The 27,384-nt window shown below is 23.6% G+C and overlaps 1 protein-coding gene across 7 annotated transcripts in view; it reads right to left on the bottom strand.

Annotated features, from left to right (window-relative positions):
- LOC409638 (elongation of very long chain fatty acids protein AAEL008004) overlaps positions 1-27,384 on the bottom strand; it is a 49,296-nt gene that overhangs the window by 20,206 nt on the left and 1,706 nt on the right. For 3 of the 7 annotated variants that reach the window (XM_006559407.3, XM_006559413.3, XM_016917028.2), the window contains exon 1: positions 15,961-16,532. The exons of 1 other annotated variant lie outside the window; for it this stretch is intronic. The gene's annotated coding sequence lies outside the window, so the exon portion shown is untranslated. Of the gene's footprint in view, positions 1-15,960; positions 16,533-23,859; positions 24,057-27,384 lie in introns of those variants that run through there. 3 more of the 7 variants (XM_006559412.2, XM_006559409.3, XM_006559410.3) reach the window with 3 other exon arrangements.

The following is a 27,384-nucleotide window of genomic DNA, read 5'->3' as shown; positions in this document are numbered from 1 at the left end:
AATTTGAATTGGAGTTAATTTTTTTTAAGATTTTTCTTTAGCAATAAATGATATAAAAAAATAATGCAAAATTTAATAAATAAATATATTGTACTTCTGTATCTTTTATCCAAAATTGGAAATTTTTAAAAAAGATAATAAATACATAACATTTTTTTAATCACTTTAATTTTTTAATCAATTTTTTAATTTCTTTTATTGTAAGAATATACAATATCTACTATAAATATTACATAAAAATATGTATATTTATTATTGTTAACTAGTTTTTTGTAAACAAACAGATTAAAAAAAACATATTTTAATTTCCTTTGATTATGATTATGATTAACATAATAACATATATATGCAATTTTAATTACAATATTCTTTGAGAAACAAAGATATAGATTTTTTATTTCTAACTTTGCAGGTCATTCTATAATATATACATGAATTGATATTGACATATGTTTCATAACACGAAAAATATATGTATACAGCGCTCATTAATTCATTAATTTACATTATATCATTTATTATTTTATTAATCTTCACTTAATTAAAAAAAAAATATGTTAAAATAAATTTAATTTTCAAAATGTGATGTACAATTTTATTATTAATTAAATTATTATTATATTATAATATAGTTATTATATCATATGATTTGCATTTTTCATAAAAAAGAAAAATTTAAAAAATTAATAAGTTAATGTTACAAATTCATGATTTTTTTGTCATTTTGAATTTAAAAGATGATATGTTTAATTCATGAAAAATTGAAAATAAAAAAAAATTTAATTTTAATTACTAAGATATAAAATAATGACAAATAGTGATAAACTTGTTTGTAGAGTATATCATTAATTTGGTTTTTCAAAAATTACTATATGATTTCTATAGTCTTGTGATACGAATTAGGAATTATTGTTTTCAAGAATCATATTTCATATAATTAAATAATAAATTTATTTTAAATTATTATAAATTTATTTTAAATTAATTAAAATATATGTTTAATTTTTTTTTGTTATGAAAAAAAATTCACGATTTTGCAAAATTGAGTTTCATAATTGAGTTAAATTTACGACAATAAATTTATCTGATTCGCATTTCTCAGAAGCTTTTAAGTACTACTATTATGAGATCATAGTTCACACCATTCAATGATACAATCTGTATTTATATCAGCAAGTAATTCGTGATTCTATCTGATAATTATGCGTGTGTAGGATTGTAGATGGGTCCTAAAATTACAAAACTCCTGCGATTGATGATATACGCGAGTGAGTCACGAGAAACTGAAGCTGACGAGCTGGTATAAGAAAATTACGATAATATATGATTTAATAAATCTCTGGTGAACAAAGTAATTCTTTTGCATTCAATTTCATTTTTCTTAATCTTGATTTTTAATTCATTTATGATACATTGTAAAGAAATCTGAAAATATTTTATAATGCATCTCAAATTGTTATAAATAGTTATAAAATAAATAAATATATATAAAATAGTTATATTAAAATATATAATAATTATATATTTATATAATAATTTAAATCATCTTAAAAGCAATTAAATTTATTAAATTTATTAGATTTGTGTACTATGAAAATAATTTAAAGCTTGTATTTTTTGTATTTGATTCAAAAAATTTATAAAATAAAATTACTTTTTAAGCCTGTTTTGAATTATTTGTTATTTTATTATACTATATTATTTTATATTATTATACTGTATATTATATTTTTTATTTTTCAATTTTATATTATTATTTATTATATTTTATTGAATATTTTATTATCAAAGAATTAAGAAATCTTATATATCTTATACATAAACAATTGTATATAATAGATATAATAAAATAACATTTTTTTGGCAGTATTATTTATTTATATTTTTTAATTTTATTATTTTATATATTTTACTTATATATTTTAGTAATTTTTTGTATATTAATAGTAGTTGATTAATATTTAATGAAAAATAACATTAAATATATGTAAGGAAAAGTAAATTAAAGAGATCTACTTATACTTACTGTATAATGTAAAGATAAAACTCAAACATAAGAGGTTAAGATATATGGCTATATGTTCCATTGCGATAATGGAAGTGTTTATAGAGATCGTATATGCGATAACGATTATATGATACATCTTTATTTAACCGAAACCGCAGCTAATGAAGTCTATTTACACTTTAAGATATTTAAATATATTGCCACTTATTCAAAGCTTAACGAAATGAAGGAAGAAGAATCATCGAAATGTGTTCCATCATTTGCGTTGAAAAAAAATATTTCGTACCACATTGCAATACCACTGTGAGAATTTTGCAATTGACGTTAATATCACGTTAATAACATGAAATGACCATATTGTAATGCTATATAATTCGCTAAATTGCAAAACAAGCACATACATTGATAATAAATTTTTATCGAGTTTGAGACAAAATATCTTATGGGAAAATTTGTTTATATTAGATAATAGCATTATTTTCAAAAAAGAATAAAAAAAAATGTTTTTCAGTATCTGTTTCTTTTTCTTTGGAAATTACATTAAGTATTCCATTATACACTCCTTGCTATATTTATAAATAGAAATTAAGAGGAAATAATAATTTTTAATACAGTAGTTTAGATAAAACATCATAAATAACTATGTAATATATCTTGCCATAAATTTGCCAACAAAATATTGACAAAAGATTCAGACAAGATTTTTTTATATCTTTTAAAAAGAAATTTTATAATTTTCAAACATATGTGTGATTTTATTATATGACAAATAATAATTTAAAAAATAGAATTTCTTTATTATGAAATTATGTTTAGGAATTATTACACATTTACTTAGGAAACTTAATCATTGCACTTCTTATTTGATATATTTGAGAATGTTATTAATTTATTTTTTATTAATTAATATATTCATTGACAAATTTATTAAATTTATTAAATATAATTCACTTAATTAGGCATTTTGTTGAGAGAAAAGTATTATTATATATATATCATATTTTAAAATATCATTTTTGATAAAATGAAAAGATTGTTTCAAATTAAATCAAATTTCAATCATAAAATCAAATCACGAGAAACGAGACACAGATGTTTATGATTTTAATTTTATTAAAACCGATTTTTAATGCTTGTACTCGCGATGCATAAAGTCCGATCCACACAGTTATATGGACCGTCTAAATTCGCGAAACGTTAATTCAAATAGGCAGATTCTGGAACAGTTCGAGGTCTCTGAACCACTGGAATATATCCAATCCGAGGCAAGAACGATCGTGAAAGTGGTTTCACGCACGCGCATGTCTATCCTTGATACGCGTCATGATTGGCGATGGTGATTTGAGCAAGATCGAAATTTTGTTCGATCCGTTTCGTTCTTATTTAATCACCTATTTTAAAAACATTAATCAAGTTTGCTATCATTCGTTTTTTTAATCGAAAATTCCATTTCGATCGAAAATAAAAAATGATGCAATATCCAATTTGTTTCGTATTTAAAAATCAACGTTTTTATCATAATTTATTACAATTTATTCGAAAACGTGAAATTTTACAGTTATTTCTATTATTTCGTTCATGTCACGTGAAAGTGATAACATCGATTTATATGTCTCGTGACAAGCCTATATTTAGGGTGAAATTCTATCATCGTAGATACTAATTCCATATATCGACATTTTGCAATAGGAAATAACTTAAACATGCAATCAATCTATTTTATTGATTTTAATTTAATGATTTTGTTGATTTAATCCATAATTTCGTTGTAAAACTTATATAGAAAATATAAATAAAACGGAATAAGAAAAATTTTAAACTAATTATATAGTGAATCAAAAAATTTTTTCTAAAATTTGATCTTCCGAGATAAGAAAAATATTATATATAAAATTGGACTGACATTCGATTTTTACATGTTTTATTGTTGACATATGATAATACGTGGTTGGTGGGAAAGTTTAAGGCACGAAGTTCAGTAACGCCACACCACGTTGTGAACCAGCTCGAAAGTGCAAGTGTAACTATTGTAAAGCAATGCAACTGGTCAATATTCTTAAGTAATACGCAAACTGTTGCGTGTTAAGTAACGAAACACCGTCGGAGATGCAAAGAAACTACTAGCGAAAGGAGAAAAAGAGAAGGTGCCGACATCGTGTGGGGAGAATGAAGGAAAAAGAGTAGGGGAAATGTATGTTTTAGAGAAGAAAGGAGAGATACAAAAAGAAAGAGAGAAGTAGAGAGAGAACGCTGAGAGAAAGGAGAGATAGAAAAAGAAAGAGTGAAGTAGAGAGAGAACTATGAGAGAAAGGAGTGAGCTGACATGTCTCGTTGTTGACACTTGGCGAGAAATTGCGGCCGCGTATTTGCGAAGAAAAGTAGACGTGTTTTCAATGCATCTTATTATTGCATCTTACAAATATATTTCTTTTTAATTATGTCATAATTTTTTCGGACATATATGGACTATATTCATATATATTATATAAAGTATGTATATTAAAAGTATATATTATATCTCGAGAATTTCAAATGATAATGGAAAAATTCGAATAGAATCAGACGAAATTTTAATACTTTTATATTATTAGAATTATTCAGTTCAATTTTCAAGTTTATACATTTTTAGTATTTATTCGTTATAAGCTCATAATTATTTTGCAAATATCTAACAGAAGATTCTAACCTCATTTCATCTTTACAATGAATTACAAGTTACAGAGAATGATATTTAATAAAAGACAATGATAATTAATAAAAAGTATGAAAGCTCAAGCATGGAAAAAAAGATTTTTTAGAAAAATGTGAAATTACTCGTTTCATTAAATTTAAAAAGAATTCTCCATCAAAGAGGTTAGAATGATTCTCGAATATATATTCGCAAGAAAGTGTTTAAGTGAATTTCAAAAAATAGACATATAAATTTTGTTTATTTTTAGAAATATTAAAAAATGTTTTAGATAAAATTTCCATAAAAAATATTTCAGATAATAAAATTACATATGATATCAAGCATATATATTTTCTCTTAATATGATATGATTGCATTTTGATAAATTTTATAAATTCATTTATTAACTTATCTTAACGATATTGATAGAAATATATAATTTTAAATTTCAACTACACTATGGATATCATAACGAATAAATATTGTATTATAACATAATGTTTATGACATCTCTCTCTAATGTTCATAATCTCTCCATATGTCTACCTTGTGTTTTTCGTTCAGCCGCGACCTCGACCGTCTCTCTCGCTTCTGATGACTCTGACACTTCAAGGATACGACTTTGTTAATTAAACGCACGCTATTGTGTATCGAGTATTACAACATGTGTCGCTTGGTAATGATTATTAATAATAGATTAATCTATCGTGTTTGAATGTAATTAATACCACCGTGGTTTATACGATAGAATTTCATTATATTTATCGTTCAATTTTAATTGAGTTCGAAATGTTTGAAAATTAGAAAAACGAAATTAATCATTTTGGTTAATTTTTTATTTCATGTTCTAGAAAGATTTAAAGTCTCCATTTATTTCCCTCCTCTTATTACATTCACGTTAAGAAATGAGACTGTAGATTACAAAATTCTGTCTGCTAATTGCAAATTCTGATACTGAGATGAGTCTAATTTTTCAGAAAGTAAGAAAAAAGTTGCTGAAACAGAAAATTATCTTGGAAATCATTTCAAAAATTATTTTTAAAATGATTATATATTCATTAATATAATTATATTAAATCTGACAAATAAAAAATAATTTTTTGTTAGAAATTATTATTATTATTTATATCGTTAGAATAATCGAAGATAATTTTTTATTAAAAATAATAACATTCTTATAGAAATTTTTGTACAAAAAAAAAATGTACGCTATACATATAAGCGTAAAATAATAGAATGATAAGTTGTCACAAAGAAAACGCATGCAGTCAAGGTCATAGTATATCATATTTGTATTTTTAACTTCCTTAAAAATGCTTCTTGAAATTCTTAAATAATTTCGATTAAATGAAAATTGAAAATTTTTGTTTTTCAATTTTATTTTTTAATTTTAAATGAAAAAAATTGAAGATCACGAAAGTGATATTCGTTTCTAAGAAATTCGAAGAAAGAAGAACGAAAAATATTAAAAACCCTTCCAGCGGAACAAATATTTTAATCGATGATCCATCATTATTGAATTTTCGTTAAAACGTGATGTCATGTTTTTCCATTGTCGACTTTGATTCCTTCGTAAAAATGTAAACATTAACGTAGCCTTCATGAATATCTTACGTAAATGATGTATAATTATTATGTTTCCAGATATTATGGAGAGATTATTCTACTGATTTTTATTATTATTTTTATTGATTATTGAGAATTGAATTATTGAGAACATATATGATTTCAATTATATCGACAATATTGCGTCGTATTGATATTAAAATATTAAAATATAATTGTCATTTCAATTTTTTAAAGAATTTTTTTGATCGAAATTATTTTAAATTGCGCGCGGTGAAGATGATTAGGGAAGATGATTACAACGCATGCGTAGAATCGCAATTGTAGTATATAGTTATTTTATTTAACTCGCAATATTAAAATATCTTTTAAGAGATTTTTAAAATTATCAAAAAAATATTTTTACAAGAATTTAGTTTAAAATTTACATTATGCAATATTAATAGTTTTTCTATATATCTCTTTCCTGTTTATCAATGCGTAGAGATAAAATATTATTATATTATATAGTATAGAAAAGTAAAATATATTTTTTTAAGATAAAATTTATAATAATTTTTAATGCTTAAAACATGCATATGTATCGTATTTGTAATATCTTTTTCTTTATATTTAAGTTATTGCATAGCATTTTATCATCATCCAATAGGATACGACTTTAGCTAGTGAATTCTGGAATCGTCATTTCTTATTGGATTATAAATATAATAATATAATCTAAAATATCAAAATGTATGAGATTGAATTAAAATTCCTATTTGAAATCAGAATAAATTAATTAAATTTTTTGCATTAAATTTTAACTCTCCTTTTAAGATTTAAATTATTAAGATTCGATTATAAAAATTTGAATTTACGTTATTCAATTTAGTTTTTTTATTTTCATTCTTTTTTTTTTTTTATTACTTTTTGATGTGTCTTGTAGTCGTGTTAATGTTATTGATTTTATAGTATAGTAGTCTGGAAATATCAATTGATTATAAATATCAATTATTTTTTACTAATTTAATTATCCAATTAAGCAATGATTTGCATTTTACAAACTTTTTAAATTTAAAAAAAAAATTCTTCATTCATAAAATTATTCCTATAAATTATTCCTCAAATTCTTAAAGAGAAGCATCATTCTTATTTTTCAGATTGTTATTAAACAAGTGTCACGGATGTATTACAAATTACACGATAATATGCAATCGATTGTAGATCGTATTTATTTGATATAATCGCAATTTTTGTTTATCCTTATAAAGATAACATCGACATTATAATGCCGATTAATCGAATATATGCAATTGTTTTGTTCATTGTTCTGCTTTTTATGATTATTGTTATTATTTAACACTACAAATTTTCGAAACACGTTATTCCAAATATACAATACATTACATTTACATTATTCAAAATATAATTTTAAATTTAATAATTTAATATTATTTTTAAAATTTATATTTTTAAATTAAATTAAATTCACATTGAAACTCTTGAATGACAAAAGTATCTTATTTTTCAATAAGACAAAGGTTAAGTTTTTTAATATTAAAAATCTTGAATCATTTAGAATGCTGAAAAATCATCTTTGTTCTCACAGAGTAAACCCACTTTTGTAATTTTAAAGAAAAGAATATTTTTTTTAAATCAAAATCCACTATGTTCATCAATCTTTTTATAACGAATTTGAAGGCAAGGAAAGTGCATAATTATGAAGTTATGAGAATTGCGATCTTATAGAGCCTGAAAATCATACTGCATGACGCGATATTTGTTATGAAGAAGATGAAGAGAATTTTCTTATGTAACTATTATGTCAGTCTTTTCTTCAAATCATTCGATGCACCATACACAACATGTGTATATAATGAAATATATGTATCTAAATATGATATAAAATATAACATTTTATTATATAATATAAAAAAATTTACATTTGCTTTAAATATCTTATATTATATTTTTTTTTCTTTGTTAGAAATGCAAAAATATATAAAATTATTATTTTTCTCTATTTTTTAATATTGATAGCTTACTGCAAAAATATTATACATTCAACTTTAATTTTATTTGATTTGATATATGAAAAAAAATAGATTAAAAAAATTGAATAATATAAATTCAGGAATGTACAATAAGCAAAAAAGAAAAAAAAAATTTTTTAAATTTAAATTTTATTTAAATTCAAATAAATATAAATGTGATTTGTATATATAATATTGTATTATATAAAGAAACAAAGTTAAAAAAACAAAAACTGATATTTTGCATATAAAAATTTAAATTATACAAAAAGTATATTAACGCAATTTATATTGAATTGATAATTGATTGATACAAATATTACATCATTGTAAAAATATATAATTAATAATAAATTATTTATTATTTATAATTATAATCTAACGTTATACTAGAATTTAAAATGATTTTTTTGTATATTGTGCGTTAAAACTTTTTTAACACTTTTTTATTTTTACTTTTTTATTTTTTCAATCTAATTATTTAAATTATTTTTTTTAAATAATTAACAACGTAAATAAAAGTATAAAAAAATATATATAAAAAAATTAAATAAAATCATTTGTTGATAAGAATAAATATGCTGAGTATTCTATATTTGAAAGAGTATTTTTGTATTTTTGTATTCCAGTTACTATATTTCTGATTTATTTTTAATATAATAAATATAACTAAATAAAACAATTTTTCAAATAAATTTATTATAATTAAAAGTCTCAGATATTTATTTATTTTTTTATTTCAAAAATTTTGTAATACTTGATTTTTCTGTAAAACAACATATTCATAAAAACAAGATATTTTTAATTTCTATTAAATGAAAATATATAAAACACGATTAACAAATGGAAAAATAGATTGATTTGGAAATAAATTTAATAGTTTTAATGTCATTTTAAATAACCTATAAGTAAAATTTTAGATCTACTTCTATTATTGTGCAATTCATGAAAAACTAACCTAATTTTACTTTCTGTAAAAGTGAATAGTGTATGAAGCATAATACATTATGATGTATTCAATAATATAAAGCACAATAATAGGCTTTAAAACTTTTTTTTATTTATCATTATTATTTTAATATTTAATATTTTTTACGAGAAAAATAGAAAAAAAATTAAATTATATTGTAAACGAACAATAAATTATATTCCAATACATGAAAATATTTATTGTAACAAAATCCTGAATATAATGTTATGCACCAGTAAAAATATTCATTTCTTTCCCGTTATAAATTCTTATTATTCTATTTTACCATTATAATATCGGAAATAGTAGTTATTTAGCATTGCTTTGTATCCTTATATATAAAAATAGTCAACAATCTAGCGGGAAGTTTAAAAAACTACAGGGAGAAAGCAAAACTCGTTTCAGTTTCTTTCAGAAAATTTGCCAGGTGTCGCAACGTCCTCTCACGTAATAACTAAGCAGATATGTTGCCGCGTGATTGCTAGAGCATGCATAAATGAGCAGATCCAAATATATCGAAAAAAATCATCGATCCTTGAATATTTTCGACAATCAAATGTTTTGTAAGTATACTTTACGATATCGTTTATTATAAAAATGATCAAGTTTTTCATGATATATATCAATTATTGCTCTTAATCTAATCTAACCTAACCTAACTTTATGAAATGTACTATTATGTTATATTTATAAATAACAAATAATTATATATTATTCATTTTCTCAATTTTTTCCCTAAAGATAAAGTTAATAATCCATCTATTGAATTATTATATAAAAATCTAAGAAATTCAAACGATTAATATTTTTATATCGACGACAAGTTATGCTTTTTTAACGTTATCTAAACTTCAAACATCTTTTATCAACGATACGATATATTCTCGATAAAATCGACATTCGACTATTGTCTATTTATTAAGAGTAATTAAACCTTGCCGTTCATGTTCCGCTTTGATCAGCATGAAAGATATAACATTATGATTTTAACCAATCATTTCGAATTCATCGCCAACGATGAAGGAACAAATACTTCCGTATGTCATCAAGGATTTTAAACGCGTCAGACATTGAATTCGTTCTTTGGTGGTACATTTGATCGAGTATATCATTCCACTCACGAAGTTGCGTCTAGTGGAACAGTCTGACCACGAAAGTATATTATTTTAAAAGTGTGTGAATCATTGGAAACAAACTTGTTTATTAATGATTAAAATTTCTGTATAAAAATATATTAAAAGATTAAAAAATATAAAATATTATATATGACTAATATAAAAATAATTTTTGTGCATTTGATATATGTTTCAAAGAATTATTTAAATAGAAAAATATATTATAAAAATATTAATTTCAATCTTTCTTTTCATATAAAAATTTTTAAAAACTAATACAGTTCTATCACTATAATGTATTCAAATTTTATCATACCAAAATAATTATATTAGAATATTATATAAATGTTAAATCTTTAGTTAAAAATAATGGTAATCCAGAAAATATTTAACGATTCTTTAATTTTATTTACAAAGAAATTATTAAAATTTCCATAATTTATATTTTAAAAATATATTTTAAATTAATAATTCATAGAAATAAAAATATTATTTAAATCAATTTTATTATTTATAATGATTTAAATAATGAAATCAATATGAATACAATAGATTCAATGAAAGAAATAGGCATACAAATTTAATTGAAATATAAGTTAAAGTTCAGATCATTATTCATTTTCCTATTTAATTGTATTCAAATAAGCAGAAAATGAATAATATAAATTTAAATAATAATTTAAATATCTTTTACATAATACCAATTTCAATTTCGAAAAATATCCTATTTTATTTAATTATACAAATGAATCATTTTTTATAATAATTATGTATAATTAGTCTTTCATTATTGATATTTATGATTACAATAATTAACAAAGTTGACGTCTAAAGAAAGATTTCATTTAAAATAATTATCAAAATGTGGATAAAAGAAAATCATTAATATTCTGACAAAAAAATTATTAATATTCTGATATAAAATCTTCCGATGAATGACGTAAAAAAAAAAAAAAAAAAAAGAATTATTTAAATTCTGTTTCGGAAAATTTTTACATAACAAATATTCTAATTTAATATTTCCCATTTTTTGATAGAATAAAAAAGTTCTCTATACAATTATATCTTTATATTTTTAATCAATATGTAATTATTATTAATTTTTTTTCTTTCTTTTCTTAAAACATTTAAGTATTTCATATTGAAAATTAAAAAATACATATATAATTGAAATATATTATATTGAAAAATAAAATATATGCTAAAAATGAAATATGTTAACTGAGAAAGACAAAATAGTTTTAAAAAAAAATAAATAAAACTAGATAAAGATAAGGAATTAGTATAAATTTTTTGCAAATTTTAGGCATGACAATGATAATAATATTTTCTAATCTTTTTAGGTAAAAAATTAATTTTGATATATTGTTGTTTTTATGCCATAATTTTTGGATTAAATATATTTATTTATTTTATAATTTTTCATATTTATCGATTTAAAGAGAGGAAGAAAATTAAACAAAAAAAAAAAAAAGATCAATATTTTAAATTAATTATGCAAATTAATGCAATAAAGAAAATATTTTGAATACAATGGAAATGAATAATATGGATTGAATACAATACAATAGAATGAATTGAACAAGAGAAAATAATTTGAAATTTCATTATTTTGGAAATCATCGATATTGATCAATATTCGTAATATACAATGAATCATAAATATTAATTATTTCGAATTTTAATAAAACTTTGATATCATTCTTTATGACACGTATTGGCACACAATTTAAAATTAAGAAAGAAATCGTGACATATTTTAATCTTGGACGAATTTTTCAGGAAGTCTGCCGATCGTGCAAGGACATCGGCATTTCGAGATTCGAATCGGCAATCAGTAGAAGGATCCAAGATTCGTTTTTTCCGGTTGTGAATATTCTCGAGAAACGATTGACGATTAATATGCGTCTCGAATCGTGGATCGAATTAAGAGAATACAAAAAATGATCCTTTGTTTTAAATTTACTATTTTTACCACTTTTTCGAATAATAAGATTTAATTTTTACAAAATTTATTTATTTATTATATAACTTAAAAACGAACTCATTTTTTTAGATTAGATTTTATCGATGATAACATTTAAATATTAAATGATAATTATTTTGTAAAATTAAGAACCGACTATTCTTTATTTCCCGATTTATTTCGATAACAATATTTAATTTTTACGATTTTTAATTATTTTTATAAACTAAGAACCAATTTATTCCTTATTTTCCACTTTAATTCGATTTATCGACGATAATATTTAATTTCACGATGATTATTTAGTAATTTAAAGATCTAACTTTTTTCTTTATTTTTCGACTCGATTTATTAATATTTAATTTTATAACAATTATTTAATAAAATTTAGAAACCAATTTAATTCTTAATTCTCTCTCTAGTTTGATTCCATTTATCGCATATCAAGTAAAAAAAAAAAAAAAAAAAAATACAAGAAATATTTCCTTCATTATAAGGATGTAATAAATATTCGATAATATTATTCAATCTCATGATAATTATTTCACAATATTAATTTTTTTTGCTTCATTTCTTATATTTTTTTTACATATATGAGAATACAAAAAAATTCTAGAACTTTTTAACTTTTACTTTTACTCCATTTTACATATTTGTACAGTCTTTATATATTTTAAGTTATATGCGCAATTATATATATTGATAATAACAAATTGTGTAAAATGGAAAGTAATTTTGGATCAATATCTAATCTATTCCTAATTATTTTGAGAATTGAATGGATAGAATTATCAAATTATTTTTAATCAATATCTTGTCAATTTTTATCATGTAAATATGAAATACTGTTTTCAGCTTATTATTTAGCAAATCATCTAAATTGTTTTTGACCTCTGAAATTATCATTTAAAATGTTGAAAAGTTCAAGAGAGATTATTATTGTTGTTATTTCAGATATTTAACAGTGAAACAAACAAACAAATATAAACCTTTTCCAATTGAAAGCAAGTGATCTATAAACGAGGAATATAAAAAAATTATAAATAATTAAATATTATTAATATTACATATATATATATTTTTTTTATATTTCAATTTTACTTTTTAGACACAATATAAAAAAAACATGCATTATATATAATTATGGGCCAAAAATTTGAAGTCATTTATTTTTTTTTTCTTTTTAATATTAAATCTTCTTCTATTTTTGTTATTATTATTTCGAAATTAGTCCTACTTAATATTTAATAGATAGATTTTTTCATAAAAGAATTTTCTAATGAAACATTCTAACCTAATTTTTTTTAATCCTGTAGAATGAGTTATGAGGTTTTTTTTTAAAACTTTTTTTTAATATGTATATATATTTATTTATTTTTCATGTTCTTTAAACAGTCTAATTCCTAATCTAATCTTTTTTCTATTTTAATTATAAATAAAAAGCAATCAATCTAAAAGCGGTTATTTAATTGACAGTGATTATATTAACAATCGATAGATCGAATGGTCATTTCAAAAATATAGTAACAGTAGTAACAGTAAATGTTCGAAAATTACGTATAAGTTAAAGAAATTAAAAAATAAATTTTTTCGAAATGAAAAAAAACGAGGACGAAACAAAGATGAAGATTTTTCGATTTTCGCCATTTAAAAATATTTCAATGACGGCAAGGAGACCGCCTAGCCAGACAAACGTACGTCCCTTAAATAACTGCGACGCGATCGAGTGGAACGTGAATCGAAGTCAAATCGATTGCTCATGTGATTCGTGATTCATGGGACAAGCAGTGCACGCGGAGAAACGATCGAAAAACGACGCGTCAATATGGAAAGATGTTTCGGTGTTTACATCAACGAACTATGTTACGATTTGATCGTTTCGTTTGCTATGATCTTTCAACATTATCGGTTTTCCATTATTATCTCATTGACAGGAAAAAACATCGATATTATCGCGAATTTCTATATCGTATTGCTTCGTAGGTAACTGTGTTTTGTAGGTAAAGATGTTCGTCGTTGAACACGAGTTTTATTATACGAGAATATTAAATATATTTATGTTATCGATACAATAAAGATAATTCATCGTTTCATATAAATTTTTAAGCAAGATATTCGTTAAATGTATTATTATTTTATAAATAATACACCAAGTGCAAGATATTTTTTTCTACAGTTATAGTGCGTTTGTGTTGTAACGAACTACTGTGAATTGTATAATAATAATTTGTTTTTAATAAATAATGGAAATAATTTTGAAATTCAATTGAAAAATTAAAAATTATATTGCTGATACGAGGCTGTACGTACGCATTTCTTAACTACCGATTAAAATTCAATTTGTTCGATTCGTTCGTTGTCAAACTCCTATCGAAAAGGTTAGGTTAGGTTCTCTTTTCACAATATATCAAGATCAATTACTGTTTTAATCCATTAAAGTCCAGTTTAATGTAATATTGCATTTGTAATTTTTTTTTCAGTTAACAAACATAATTATATTATATTATAAATAATTGTACGTTAAAAAGTAAAATTATTTTACCGTTTCGTTCTTAATGAAACAAACGAAAAGATTCGAAGAAATTATTCGAAATATAATAATTCCATACTGAAATCAATCGAAACTGTTATTTGTACGTAAGTATATACTTATCTTGATTTTCCACGATGATATCGACAACTATTAGTAAATATTTTTAACAATATTTTCCACGTTAATAAATAAATCGTGATTTATTCGTAATAACATAATATATTTATATTTATAATTTTCACGAATACCTGAATTATTCCTAGTTATTACAAACATACAAATAAGATTAAAGTATATTTATTTAAAATTTTCGTAACGTAAATTTTTCCCACAGATCATTTCCAAATGTTTATCGATTATTTCTAAAAATTTCCAATTTTTCCACCAATTGATGCAATGTAAAAGTTGTCATAGAATACACACCTCGTAATATCTTTACGATATTTTGTTAAGAAAATAAAAAATTATTAAAGGAAACATAGAAATGGATAGAACCAGTTGCCAACACAAGGGTTAACGAATCCGTATAAGGTAAACACACGAAGCGCCACCTTGCTAGACAATTTAAAGATAATATTACGCGCGTTCTGTCTCTACACATGTACCTTCAATACACATATATTTTTTCGTATAAATATATATATATCTACATCGATATCGTATAGATATCGTTCGTATCGTTACTTAGTTCATTACTGATGACACATTACCGAGTACAAAATATAATTGCAAGATAATATACACTGACCCAGAAACGCATAACAAATGCCCAAGTTTTCGTTTTCTATTCGGAACGATCGAATTACACAACTTCGCGAACGTGAACACATCGAACAATAATTAAGGGAACAAAAAGGAAAAAAGCGTAACGCGTTTGTAAAACATTCTACGAGATTGTGATACGAGACTACACAAAGCGGAAAAATGAACAAAACGGGTATAAAGTATATTATGGTTTCAGCGATTAAATCGAAAAAGAGGCGCGCGCGCACGAAATCGTTTCCGTGCATTTCTGTCGATTTGTTACGTCACACATAAGAAGGAAAAACAACCGCGCGAAGTGGTTGCGCTTCTATTGGAAGCGAGCGTGGCAACGTTATGTACTTTCAGCTCACTTACCGGACGATCGGCCGACGACAGGCAATTATGTATCTCACGTAATCGTCTTTCCTTAACAATCGAACACACACTGCTCTTTTTCCGTGCTGTCACTGCTGATCAAAATTTCTTCGACGGAAAAAAAAATTCCCTTTTCTCTCTTCGTGAAGATCACGTCTTTTTTGCCAAGTTTCCTCGAATAAATTAAATATTGTTCGATAAATTTAAACGTTGAAGGTTGTAATAATCGGGCACGACGACGAGTCGCTAATCACGACGATTTCTATCGATCGGATCACAAAAAACGCGATATTCTTTTTTTTTCGTCAAATTTTCGATAACGATCTTTCTCCTCGATGACTTTTTTTTACAAATTCGTATCGAACGATCAATTGGGAAATCAAATCGGAAACGAAATGTAAAACTGAAAAGAGAAATCGAAAAGAAAAAAAAAAAAAAAGAAAAATAAAAAAACGGTAAAGAAACCAAAGGGACGAAAGTCTGCCTTTCCGCTTTTAACGCGATTAAACCGATTATATTCGTATACGGATAAACGCGCTACCGCCGTGCCAAGTTGCGGACTGACAGCAGTCACGCCGGTGGATTGCTTTTAACCGAGCCGCCATATTGGTATCGCATCCCTTCTACTTTTTGCGATCCTTCGACTCTTGACGCGAGATCGGACACCTTCATGGACGTTTGCCGCGTCTCTTGTCGCCCTTCACGATTCTTTTGCTCCTTTTTTCTTCTTATATTAATGTCGAATCATTGAATTCTTTCTTTTTTCTTTTTTTTTACGCATTCAAAATATATATACATATATATACGTATCTTTCTAGGATTATTAAACAATTAAATGATAATTAAACGATGATATAGTTAATAATTTATATTACTTGTTAAAAATAATAAATTCAATATTATTTAAAAAAAAATTATAAAAAAATTTCTTTTAAAAGATCAATAGTTATAATTTACATAAATTTGATATTAAACTTTTTCAAGTGTTTTTATATACAAATTTTATTTTTTCCCCCTTTTTTTTATTCGTTTACATTTATTCGAAATTTTCTAACAAGATATACTAATAAAATATTCAATGCAAACTTTATGGAATTTTACGCTTGTATCGTTTCAAACGATATATCTTAGTTTTTGAATAATTAATTATGATTAATAACGATTATATCATTTTTGAATCACTTGTTGACTTATATTCCTGTTTTATACAATTTTTTTTCGAATCGTTCCGACGATTCTCTCCACTTTGAAATATTAAAAAATATAACATTTTGCGTTTCTTCTTCTTCCTCAATCGATTACATATTTAAATTTAATTGCTCGAATCAAAAAAAAAAAAAAAGGAAAAAGGAAAAAGGAAAAATAATTGGTAATAAATTGATAATAAAAAAATTTCTTTAAAATCTCGATAATATCGATAAATATTTGTAAATCTCGATTATTTCAAATGCGAAAAGATAAGCATAATGAATAAGCATAATAACGCATGTTTAGGAGGAAAATTTATTAAAAATCTTCTAACACGATTGGTCCGATGGTCAATAAGTTCGGACAAAGGTTTTTCGTTTCGTTTAACGAACGTGACTGAACGTTCGTCGGATAACAATACGCAACAAAAAAGTTTAGCGATTCGAAAAATGTATGTGCGAACTCTGTTGAACTTCGGTTGAAATACAAATATCCGTCTTACTTACTCCGCCTCTATTAAAAATTGTTCACCTAAGTAAATTTTATCCGTGAACATTTTCTTAAAATACCAAATTAGAATTCGTATTGTGAATTTTCGACGAATTTTAAAATAAAAAAAAAAAAAAAAAAACATTTTACCTCGAGAACGAAGATTCATCACTTTGAATGTTCATTGTCTTATTACGTTGTCCGATCTCAGATGCGAGACATTTCTCGTTCAGAATTCATTCCGTTCATTTGGAAAATTTCTTAGAGAATGAAAAGAAAAAAAAAAAGAAAGAAAATTCGAAAATTTATTCGATTCGAAATTATATCAATTTTTATATCGCATATTATTTATAATTTATTAATAATTTATTAATTATTATTTATTTATTAATAATTTATTAATAATTTTATATTATATTATATTATTTATTAATAATTATTTTATTTTATATTATATTATTTATTAATAATTTCTCTGTTTATCAGTTTCTTATTCTTTCATTAATATAATAAATTGTGAAGAATATTATTAATGGAGAAGGAAGAAAAATATCAAGGATATAAAGAAAATTGTTTTTTCTATTTCAATTTTCAAAGTTACTTCCAGTTTTAATCTTCTTGTGATTTAGGATCATATTGAATATATGATGTTGATGATATTAAAATGAAAATATTAAGTTTTAATTAAATTTTTTTTATTAAAAAAACAAGGAAGAAAATATATTTTATATTTGTTAATTTTGTAAGGATTTTTTTAAAAATGTTAAAATTGAATTATTAAGAAAAAATAATATATTTCTTATGTATTTATGTTGTAAGAAATTTTCAATAATTTCAAAATTGATTTAAAATTTTTTTTTATTATTTGAAAAATTATTTCAGAAATTTCGATGAAATAGCTGTGTCATTGAGGTCATTTATTTTACATTTTGATTATAATTGTACGTCATTAATTATTATATCATCATTATAGGCGAATATGAAAATTAAAATATTCTGAAAAATTTAACTTCTTTTGACGCTCGAATGAATAATTCAAAACGATTTTCCAATTTTATGAATAAATTTCTTTTAATTAACTTAAATTTCCACGACAAATTAACGTATAAAACTTTTATATACAAATATTTTATGTAATAAATTTCAATTTGCGTAATACTTTTAAAGAGGTTAAGAATTGGAAACGATATTCTAAAGAAGTCAAATAATAAATAAATATTGAGAGTCATGTTTCGAATTATCGTTTTCCCAAGTGCAAAGAATTAATATTCCAGAATAAAGAGTTAAGTGTCATGAGAAAATCATATTCTCTAAATATTCATTCATTTTCCAATTTATGCTTCAATGTTTAAAATTCAAACAGCCAAAAACAAAGATGGAATATCTTAATTAAAAGATATAAAATATAAAATATAATTTTCCTTGAGAATTATTTCTACAAAAACGATGATTTTGTATATATTCAAATTTTGTTCACTTTTATCATTTCAAAATATTGATTTAAAATAACAAAGGAAATACTAAAATTTTAATAAATTTCAAAAAAGTGCTGCTATTCTCTATTCTAGGAAGATATATACTACTTACATGTATAACTTAGTCTTACTTTATTAATTTCAAACTTTTGAACAAATAAAAATAATGTGTAAAGATTACAAGAAACTATATACACAGATTTATTATTTCTAGAAATTTTTCATAAAAAAATTTTTTAATTTAAATTTCTTCATATCACAATTCAATCTTTTATTCATTTTCAAAGGATAGGTTTTATTGATTCCAAATTTCTTATCAATATTTTAAATAAAAACTAACAAAATAAATAACAAGAAACGATACAATAATTGAATACTGATTACAAAATAAAGTAAAAATAAATTGATAGACAAATTTAGATATAAATATATTTCTATCAAAAAAGAGAAACATGATCTAATCATTCATGATCAAATCCTGTAGAAAATTAAACAATTTAGATAAATTTATTTCAATGAAAAAAAATACCTAACCTAACCTTTTCTTACATTTTTATATTCTGAGCGAGATACATTTTATTAGTTTCAAATTTAAGTAAGAAAAAAACTTTATATGTAATATAAATTATAATTTTAAATTAGAAATAAATTGAAATTATTAAATGTTTTTTTTATAAATCTACTATTAGACTTTGTTCACAAACATAATATCTTATTTTTTTTTTTTTTTTATTTCAATAATGTGAAATCATTGACTAATATTTATCCACAAGTATGCATAATGTCAAGTACGAAGGCATGTATTGCAGTTTAATTTCTGAAACAGTATTTTCGCCTGATTCCGTATATAGTAGAAAGTAAAAACATAACGATTCGTACGTCCACTTTCCAGACTTGCAGTTTTACGACTTATATAGATGTATGATATAAACAACGTAATTAAGAATACTCGTATAAAGAATGCTCGTTCACAGTGCATAAATACAAGGACTTATATATATATATATATATATATAATATGAGAATTAATACAAAACAAAGTATTCACATTTTGAAAGAGGAGAAACATTTTTGTTTTAAGGAAATACGAAAAGATAATATTTTTTAAGAATTGCAATTTCATAAAATTCTGTCTAAAATTAATATTGACTCAATGTATTGAATAATAATTAATTTTGTTTCGCTATCCGATTTTTGCATATTAGATTATATACATATCCCCAATCTCAATTTAATTAATTAAATAATTTTTTAAAATTCACAATCAATTTTGAGCTAAAGTTCAAACTATATATATTTTTTTTTTCAAAGTCAATTCTTATTCGTGTCATACAAATATATTTTTTTCTCTGCGTCGCATCTCAGAAGCCGATAAGTAGCAAACTTGAATATATTTTTCAGACGTGAAGTACCGAAACTATGATTCGAAATAGAAAAATTAAATATAGCATTTACATCTCCGACATCATACATTTTTTTCGTGTACATTTTCAAATCGCAGTTTTTTACGAAAACATGTAATCACTGTGGCCCACAATTGTGATTATGAGTTATAATGTTTCAATGGGTATATTGATTCATACATTCATATTTTATTGCAAAATCGTATTGTTATAGTTAGGTTCATAAATATCCGATTTCTTGACGCACAGTCACCGTGCGATAAAACATTATGTAAGAAAAAATGTTTTCTACTCAAAATCTTTTTGCGATTCAAACGTATAGAAGATATACATATAATATATATATATATATATATATATATATATATATATATATATATATATATATATATATTATATTTATATTTACTTTAAAATTTGATATATATATATATCTATTTTTTCTGCGAATATTATGAGAATATTGTAAATTAGATCTACCAACATCTTGCATGCTTCTCTTCTTTCTTGCGTATGCTTTTAATCCTTGTACAGATATAAGATCATATGCAATGCGCATGATCGACATTTTATTGCACTGCGACTGCGCATTATCGCGTATAATGGACTCGAGAATCCTGTGATCATCGGGGAAAAGTCCATGTGTCGTGCGATTTTCCGATCGCCAAATCCACGGAATAGATATCCATCATCTTTCGTAACAAAGTAATTTTTGGCCGATGACGCAATTCATTGCTTACATCACTATCTGTATAAACGTTCTCAATACTATTTGGATAAATAGAGATCGGTGATTCGAAGTATTACCGCTTTCAAAGATTGGCCTACGTTCAAGTTGCTTATAATTTTAAATAACAGTATTTAAAGATGAAAATATATTATTGGAAATTATTATTCAATTTTTGTAAGAATGTGTAAGAGATTTCAATTATTTATATCTTTCGACAAATGAATTTTAAATAATTTTAATGATAATGAAATAAAAATTTTTTTTCATTATATATGCAATATTTAATATTTTCCTATTACGAAAATGCTTCCAAACTGCTTAATAATTAAATTGCAAAATTAATTTCATGTTTATATCATATAATGAATAAATGAATAATTAATATTCATATTCCAAATGTATATTTATTAATTTAATATTAAAAAAAGTAAAAAAATTATTTATTCATAATAAATTGTAGAATTTTTTTTATTTATTTTTATATAATAAAAGTAATTATTAATTATCATATTTATATGATAATTCAAAATATATGGATCATATCTTAGAAGATGTAAAATATTTATATAAAATAATAATAAATTTTAAAGAATTATTATTTATTTATTATATTTCATATTAATGAAATTATTTCAATTATTATTCCAAATATTTTAAATATTATTCAAAATATAGCTGATACTTCCTTATTTAAAATTTAAGGATTCGAAGAAAAACACGTTTCAGAACACATTGATTGATGATGTATTATATATCTTCGAAAGATATAATACTTTCAAGCAGAAATTATGACGAAGCAAAACTGTATAAATTTGTATTTGAACGAAATCTAACTATGATTCACAGTAAATTCAAGTTCAAAATTACGATGTATATATTTTAAATCTCTTATCTCGTCTCGATTAAAAATTTCTATTTCATTTTAATATCTTTCTCACGAGTGCCTTTAAGCGTTTAACAATATTCAAATTCAAAACATATCACGATAGCCATTTATGGACATAATGTGTCTTTGAACTTTTTTCTGACCTTCCTCCATGATGGGACCATCCATGATGGTCCTCTCGATCGAGGACCATTACACAAACTATTGGTCAACAATTTTAAATCGTTTCTAGTCAAAATGAATCGTAGTGATTACGTGGAAATTTTACGAATTGAGAATAAATAGTTTGCTAATGTACACTCTGCTAAAACATAAAAATATTCATTTGTTATTCTATTTGCAAGTAGTACACAAGATAAAGTTGAATGTTACGATCAAGCAAAGAATAATTTTGCATTGAAAAATATAATCGAAAAAAATAATAGAATAAATTTAATTATTTAGTGATTTAAATGATTTTAAAGTATTTTTCTATTTTTTTTTTATTAAGATAAAAAAATTCATTTTTACATTTATTATTTCTTGTAGATAAATTATAGATAAAAAATAATATGCTGTAATAAATAAATAGAATAATTATTATAAAATAAATAATAAAAATAAATAATGCTGACAAAAATAATAATAAAGAAAAATTAACGATAGGTTATAATCTACAATTTTTTCGTATAATGATATATACATATATGAAAATGAAAATGAGATTTAAAAACATGTCGATGATCATGCATACTGTAATAATTACATTTTTTAACCTGATATTTATTATACAACAACATTTGATTATATTTAATTTTCTATTGCTAATTGAAAGCGAATAGTTGCTTAAAATGAGCGAAAACTATAGTTGTAATTGATCATTGAAAGAAACAAGAAGAAAATTACGGCAATGAATTATTGAGTAATAAAACGGAAGTTAATCTCAAAAGAAATGATCTTAACCACAACAAATCAAAAATTTATTTGAAGTGAGAAATAATTAACATAACCTATAACAAATATCTAACAAATAATGTAATTATTTAAAATAATTTATTTTAAGATATTGAAAATATTGATAATATTGATTTATTTGAAATAATAATTAATTATTTCTTCATTTCTTTATTTCAAATTTGGCAAAAGAAATAATTATAAATAATCGTAAATACAAATTATATTACATTTTATAAATGGAAGTTATAATATATATAAATTCTATTAACGTCATTTATATTAAAATGAAATTGTAGACATTAATTTAAAATAATATATCAAATCATCTGAAATAATGATAAATTAACACGTTGTCTGAAATAATATTTCAAATAACGTCATTGCAATTTAAAACTTAAAAAACATATTCTATACCGAGAATATTTTTTTCGCACCAATAAATACAAGATTATATTTATATATTACGTAAAATGATGAATATGAAATTATTTAAAAGAAATATATTTAAAAACTGAAATCATATTCGTGATCCATATAAAAACATAATTTTAATTTTTAATCGTGTTATATTCATATTCAGTGTATGTTATAAAATTCAAAATAAAAAAATAATAACAATTAATTATATTTCTACGAAACGTTCAACTATAAATGCAACGCCTACTTCTCAATGTACAAAGGCATCAAATATTGATCGCTAGTGACATCTAAACGTCTCCGCGCTAGACATTACATTCCTAGTTAATAGAACTCCTTGTATAACTTATCAAACGTCCAAATATATGTACTTACTAATTACAATATTTTCATGGAAAACAGAGTTGAAAGGATATGCTGCCTCCAATTTCGGAACAATCCATTTCCTTTCCCTAGCACAGTTAATCACAGAAAAGATGAATACACTGAATATACACGAATGAAACCACCTGTACAAATCGGTGAACGTGCAGCGGTATCTCGCTGCAGCAGTAGGCAGTGAATGGCTGTCGCACGCGGAGCAATTGCCCAGTTGAAGAAGAATTCAAGAGAAGTTCTCGCGTTTTCCACATGGCACACGACCCAATTCGTCGATCTTACATAACCGACAACATTGGATCATTCATGCTCAGCTGATCGTAATACATGCGCGCTGCCTCCAATTAAATGCGCGATCACCGGTAAAATACTTTTTAATTCGCTAAAACACCAAGTGTCGAAGTGTTTCAAAGATTAGTTTTTTCGGTTTTAAAAGAATCAAAATTAGTATCTATGTATGAAACTAAATCAAAACCAATACGAAAGATTATCGAGTACTATTAGTGACAAGATATGTATAATTTATTTATGAAATAATTTATTCATTCTTATAGGTTAGGTTCGAATTTCTAAATAAATACTTGTAAATCTATTTCAATATTGGAATCTTTTAATAAATAATAATTGGATTATGAAAGTAAAAAAAATATTTTATTTTATTTTTATAAAAAAAATTCCCATAATTTTAATTTTTCTCTTTATAACTGTTTAAAAATAATGTGATTTGATTTACAACTTATTATAGTTTATCAAATTATATAGTATATTAAAGTACATAATTTTTAAGGAAACTAGAAAACTAGAAAATTATTATTTTATGAAATAGATGTATAATTATTATATATATATAAATATTATATTTCTATGTATATTTTTTAATATTTTTAAAGAATTTAAATTCTGGTCTATCAATGTTCGAATCTACTTGCTCTTGCCACTAATTTTAAATAATCAAATGACAATAATTTAATAATTATTCGTTTGCTTTATTAATATCGCAGAAACACAAACAATAGAATCAATATATAAGTAATTGGTGGAAAAGCAAAAATATTTTTTTTTTTAATTTTAAGTAAACAAATTATAAAGATTCGATGATTATTCGTTTCCTGTTTTTTATTATAGTGTGACCGATGCAGTTGACATAATATTTTACAAAGTAAACAGAATAAGCTCGAGACAAAGCGTATACGGTTCGATTTAGTCAATCGACCGATAACAGAGGACCCGGTACACAAAGAATTTGGCCTTGGCCTACTGTTTCACCATTTGTTCGGGACATGAAAGAACGAATCATCGTCGCAAAAGTCGAGCGTGAGCGTCGATAGTCCATTGCACAATGGTAGAAACGTGCCTACGAATGTTCTTTACCGACTGGTAGGCTTTAATGGAGCGATTCGTACCATTTGTGAATCATGATTAACACGATTCGGTATGCTCGGTATTGTGTCCCGTTTTTCCAACCAGCTGATGGATCGCGTCTAGAGGCCTCCTGACCTACATTATTTTTCGCAACTCGACCCATCTTTTCGTCATTCAATTCCTATACGTTATTACGTTTATTCGAAAGAATATCGGGGGGGAAAAAAATATAAAACAATATAATTAAAGGAATAGAATAAAATATGTTTGAGAGTAGAACTGTCTGAAGTTATTTTTCGATAGGAGGAGGACACTATGTTGAAGAGTGAAAGTTACAGTCAATTTCAACAGCTCTCGGAGAGTTTTAATCTCTAATATAAGTATTTTTCACATTGTCCTAAAAAATGCGAATCAATATAAAAATAAAAAGAAAAATTGTCAAAATTTATATTTTCCTATCTGATAGGAAACTTTCACTCGCGCAATTTTCACTTACGAAAAATAATCTCTGAGAGAGCAATTCTCGAGAATTTTATTTTTAACTAAAAAAAAAAAAGATTTCAAAGTACGTGTTAGTATATCCCGAGAGATCACAAGACGAATCGAAAAACAACGCGATCGTAACTCGGAAAATAATAATTCGAACTGATTCAATGATCGAAGTTGTTCCTTCTTCGGTTGTCTCGATTACGTGAAAACAGTTTATGGCGCAGGGACAGGGAGGGGAATTTCTCATCGAGCGGGCTACTGAAGCCCGGCCCATGACGCGGGAGAAAGTTTCGGTATGGACGAGAATTACAGACCATCGAAATAAATAATAATAATTCTTCCGTATGTGGCAATCAATTGTCTAACTAAATTTTCTTTCAATTGTTCATAATTATAATTATAATGATAATTACGATTATAAAATATAATTCGTATTCGATAATTATTATTATCAATTAATTAATCCAATATGATCAATCGCAATTTGTAAAATTTTTTTTTTTTTATAAAATATCCTTCTATATACAATTTTAAAATTATTAAGTACGTTCGAATAATTCGAATCATAAAAAATTTCTGATTACCGACCGAGTTTACGTAATTAAATATAGAAAAAACGAAGAATGGAAAAATAAGAAACGACTCGATAGCCACGAAATGTCGATTGATTTAATTCCGCCTTTCTCGAGTTGCCTAATTCTCGATTCGATTAAACGAAGGATCCCCATGAATTTGTTTTGTTCCGGTAATAAGCGGAGCGTGACGTTGTTCAAGGAGAAAAGGATGAAGAAGAGAGAGGAATAGAGAGAGAGGGAGAATAAGAATTTTACACAGTTTTCAGTTCTCTGTTTGGAGGAATATATCGAAGGTCTTGCTGTGAAGAAATATCTATACGGTTGTATATATATATGATCGAAATGCTCGAAGAGTCAATATTAATAATTAATCTACCATGCATACGATTAAGAATGATTAATTCGAAATCATAATCGTAGAATTATGGGGAAAATAGATTTTTAAAATAGATGATAAATAATGAAATCTTTAATTTAAACATTATTATATATAACGATATATTAAAATTATAATATTATATACATATAATAATCTATTTTATATATAATGAACAAATAACATTTGATATTTATTGTATTTTAATTAAATGGAAAATAAATATTTTATTTGCATTGAAAGTAAATAATATTTAAATAATGAATGTAATAAATATATATTATTTATTTACATTTAAAATATTAAATAAAATAATATTTTAAAGTGTTTTAATATTTATACAATATTTCAAATTTTCAACCTAGTTTATTGTATATTCATTAAATTTATATTTAATAAAAAATAAAAAAATTTCAGCATTCGACACAATTGATCGAATAATTTATGTGTTAATCGATTTTTCGATTCAAGTAAAAAAATTTTGATGTCATATATTATTATATATAATTATAAATAAAATTATTAAATAGAATCTCAATTAAAATTTTAAATCTGTGATTTTTATTTTCACGGATTACATGAAAATACGCATTGTCCGTGATTTATTTGCTGATGATAACAAGTTATCAATCAAGGAAATTTCCATTTTCTTATAATATCTCGAGATTAAATCATAAGGATTTTTATATGGAATAGAATGAAAAATAATTGTTTAAAAAA

The sequence above is a fragment of the Apis mellifera genome, linkage group LG16, assembly GCF_003254395.2.
Source record: "Apis mellifera strain DH4 linkage group LG16, Amel_HAv3.1, whole genome shotgun sequence".
NCBI classification, from domain to species: Eukaryota; Metazoa; Arthropoda; class Insecta; order Hymenoptera; family Apidae; genus Apis; species Apis mellifera.
Note: the sequence above shows the minus strand (reverse complement) of the source record. Positions and strands in the feature narration are given on the sequence as shown.